The 4,276-nt window shown below is 44.9% G+C and overlaps 1 pseudogene; it reads right to left on the bottom strand.

Moving 5' to 3' along the window:
* Positions 1-3,491: 3,491 nt before the first annotated feature.
* On the bottom strand, positions 3,492-3,892 carry LOC101600420 (annotated as a pseudogene).
* Between the last annotated feature and the right edge of the window lie 384 nt (positions 3,893-4,276).

Raw genomic sequence — 4,276 nt, 5'->3', positions numbered from 1 at the left:
AATAAATGCACGAACAAGCAAGAATGGTGGCCACTCTGGTATATTTTGATTCCCTGTAGAACAAGCGCCTTATCCTACCGTCAGTATTCCTTTTCCAGAAGTTCTCAGCTTTACGTATGGATTTTCTTTTTCTTTTTTTTTTCAAATTTAAATTATTTATTTATTTGAGAGCGACACAGAGAGAAAGACAGATAGAGGCCGAGAGAGAGAGAATGGGCGCGCCAGGGCTTCCAGCCTCTGCAAACGAACTCCAGACGCGTGCGCCCCCTTGTGCATCTGGCTAACATGGGATCTGGGGAACCGAGCCTTGAACCGGGGTCCTTAGGCTTCACAGGCAAGCGCTTAACCGCTAAGCCATCTCTCCAGCCCAAGTATGGGTTTTCTAATTTCATCTCCCCCACCCCCCCTTTTTTGGTATTGGAGATTGAACCTAGGGCCTCACACATGCTAGGTAACTACCACTGCGCTGTATCCTCAGCCTTCTTTTCACTTTTCTTTTTTTTTCAAGTGTGAGTTGGGGTGTCATCAAGTTGCTCAGGCTGGCCTTGAACTTATGATCTTCCTGCATTGGCCTCCCAAGTACCTGGGAGCGCAGACTTGCACCACCAGGCCTACAGAAATCACCTTCTTTTCTTTTCTTTTTTTTTTTTGAGGTAGGGTCTTGCTCTAGCCCAGACTACCTGGAATTCTCTATGTAGTCTCAGGGTGGACTTGAACTCATGGTGATCCTCCTACCTCTGACTCCCGAGTGCTGGGATTAAAAGGTTTAAAGGCGTGCACCACCACGCCTGGTTTATTGCTGCTTTCTCCTTACGGTGCTGGGGATTGAACCCAGGACTTCTGCAAGAGCGCTTTCTCACGGGTCACACCCCGGCCCTGCTTTTAGCCGAGAGCTCACAGACAGTGAAGTGAATGAACAGTGAAGCGAGCACTCAATCGAGGCGTGACCAGCCGTGTGGCCACCCTGTGGTTATCACATATCTCATCTCTATCACCTGGGAGATGTCCCTCATTGTCTTTTGTGGTCAACCCTCCCCTTAGCCTTAGCCCCAGGGAACTGTTGTTCCTTTTCTGTTGCTATGGATTTTCTTATTCGAGAGGATTCTATGAAGGAAGTCATGTAGTCTTTTGCATCTGGCTTTAGCACCACAGTGCCTTTGAGATTGTGGAACTGCTAGCTGTCTGCTTTTCTTGGCTGGTGGCAGGGTCTGTCTACCCGTTCACCTGATGATGGACATCTGAGCGGCTTCCTGTCTTTCTCCATTGTGATGAAAAATTCCCAATGAGCTGGGCGTGGTGACGCACGCCTTTAATCTCAGCACATGGGAGGCAGAGGTAAAAGGATCGCCATGCCTTTGAGGCCATTCTGAGAGGACATAGCGAATTCCAGATCAGCCTGGGCTAGAGTGAGACCCTATCTCAAAACAAACAAACGAACAAAAAACAAAACCAAAAACAAAAGTCCAATGAACATTTTTCAGAATCTCTGCATCCTCATCTGCACTAGTTTTTTTTTTCCAGTTTTCATCTATTTTATTTTATTTTTTTAAAAAAATTTTTATTAACATTTTCCATGATTATAAAATATATCCCATGGTAATTCCCTCCCTCCCCACCCCCACACTTTCCCATTTGAAATTCCATTCTCCAATCTGCACTAGTTTTTGCCTGATCTTTATTTTGGCTCTTTTTATAGCTGTGCAGTGGTAGCTCATGGTTGTTTTATTTTATTTTTTGTTAATATTTATTTATTTATGAGAGAGAGAAAGGAAGAGAGAGAATGCGCACACCAGGGCCCCTAGCCCCCACAATGAACAAACTGCAGACGCATGCATCACCTTGTGCACCTGGCTTTATGTAGTTATTGGGGATTTGAACCGGAGGTCCTTTGGTTTTGCAGGCAATACCTTAACTGCTCAGCAATCTCTCCACCCCCATCATTTTATGTTTTTTCTAAATTAATTAATTAATTTATTTATTTGAGAGCGACAGACACAGAGAGAAAGACAGGTAGAGGGAGAGAGAGAGAATGGGCGCGCCAGGGCTTCCAGCCTCTGCAAACGAACTCCAGACGCGTGCGCCCCCTTGTGCATCTGGCTAACGTGGGATCTGGGGAACCGAGCCTCGAACCGGGGTCCTTAGGCTTCACAGGCAAGCGCTTAACCGCTATGCCATCTCTCCAGCCCTGTTTTTTTTTTTTTCTTTAATTTACTTATTTCTTTACTTGCTTGTATATGTGTGCCTGAATTGGCACACCAGGGTCTCTTGCTATGGCAAAGGAATGCCTTTTCACTGAGCCATCTCTCCAGCCCCTCATGGTTGTTTTTGTTTAAGAAAGAGAATGAAAGTGGGGGGGATGCCAGAGTCTCTTGTCACTGAACAAGGAATCCAGATGCATGCATCACTTTGTGCATCTAGCATTACATGGGTACTGGAGACTTGAACCTGGGCCATCTGGTTTTGGAAGCAAGCACCTTCAACCTCTGAGCAATCTCTCTAAGCTCTCATAGTTGTTTACCCTTGCATTTGTTTAATAATGAATGATGAGCCTGTCAGCCATATAGCTTTGGTAAAGTATCTGTGCAAGTGTTTTTTTTATCATATTTCAAAACTTGACTTGTTTTATTACTATTGAGTGTTGAGAGTTCGCTCTTCTAGATGCAACGCTGCTATGTGACGGTCACATTACAGATGTTGTATCCAACATCTTGAGACCAGACGTGCTTTGAGTTTGGGATTAAAAAAATATTTTAGAATATTACTATAAGACCTCTCTGAGATGAGACCCAAATATAAATATGAAATTTATTCTGTTTCATATGTACCTTGTACATGGGGCTGGAATCTTGATGCTTTTCTTTTGGTCCAGACCCTCAGATTTTAAAAAGTAGCATCAAGTTGAGGAAAGGTTGTTTTCCCACAGTTCAGTTCTCTGAAAGACTTTCATCTCCCACTGGAAATGATAGTCCAGGAGTGAAGCAATCACATGCAACAGCTTTGGGGCCAACTGGAAGGTCATTACGAATGTTCAAATTGGTTGATCTTATTTATCACCACAAACCTGAAGAGCAGTCCTGAAAACAGTGGCCTCTCTGAGCACACAGGAAGTTTTAGAAAGGAGAAGGGCAATATGAAGGGGGCTGAGGTCTGGTCACTAAAAATCAGCACAATGGAAACAACCAGTGATGAATATTGAACACCAGGATTCAAATTACGGTATGTTCTAAAGAGGTGGCGTGCCAGTATTCAATCTCATTTTGAACATCACACTACAAAAGAACTAGGTTTTATTTTTCGAGGTAGGGTCTCACTCTGGCCCAGGCTGACCTGGAATTCACTATGTAGTTTCAGAGTGGCCTCGAACTCACGGCGATCCTCCTACCTCTGCCTCCTGAGTGCTGGGATTAAAGGCGTGCACCACCACGCCTGGCTTAAAATAACTAGTTTTTAAAAATAAAAAAAAAAAGGATTGCGGAGAATGAAAAAAGTAACTAAACCCTTGAATGACTGCCTGTTTGTTCCTGATAAACTTCAATCCCATCTTCTTCCTCCATTCCCAGTTCTTTTGGAGTATGATTACCAGCAATTCTCTTGAGCATCAAAGAGAAACCTGAGTGGATTCACTGGAACTTCCTGTCTCTGACAGTATGGTTCTTTGAGTTTCTGGAGGCGTGTTGTCATCTTCACTTTGAAGTGAATCTTGCTGCTGTCCTGTCCAGTGACCTTTAATGTAGTGTAGTCTCCTTCCCTGTTATCACCCAAGCCCTCAGTTCATTTTCGCTTTGAAGTGAATCTTGCTGCTGTCCTGTCCAGTGACTTTCAGTGTAGTGTAGTCTCCTTCCCTGTTATCACCCAAGCCCTCAGTTCAAGGTTTTACCTCCTGGTCAGACATGGTGACCGTGGCTTCACCCGGGGGTGGCTCTGCACTATAGCTGCCTTGGGCAGGACAGACCTACTTCTGGGGTTTACCCAGGAGTGTTTATTTTCTTAAAAATATTTTATTTATTTATTTATTTGAGAAAGAGGGAGAATGGGCGCGACAAGGCCTCCAGCCACTGAAAACGAACTCCAGGTGAGTGCGCCCCCTTGTGCATCTGGCTTCCGTGGGACCTGGGGAATCGAACCCTGAGGCCTTTGGTTTTGCAGGCAAACACCTTAACCGCCAAGCCATCTCTCCAGCCCTGTCTTAAGTGTGTTGGAGTATTACCCAACCAAATTGGCCTCCCCCCTTTGCACCTCTGCTGGCCCTGTGCATCACGGCCTTAAATACACGGCG

The sequence above is a fragment of the Jaculus jaculus genome, chromosome 5, assembly GCF_020740685.1.
Source record: "Jaculus jaculus isolate mJacJac1 chromosome 5, mJacJac1.mat.Y.cur, whole genome shotgun sequence".
In the NCBI taxonomy this organism is placed as follows: Eukaryota; Metazoa; Chordata; class Mammalia; order Rodentia; family Dipodidae; genus Jaculus; species Jaculus jaculus.
The sequence above is the reverse complement of the archived record's forward strand: the minus strand, read 5'-3'. Positions and strand labels throughout refer to the sequence as shown.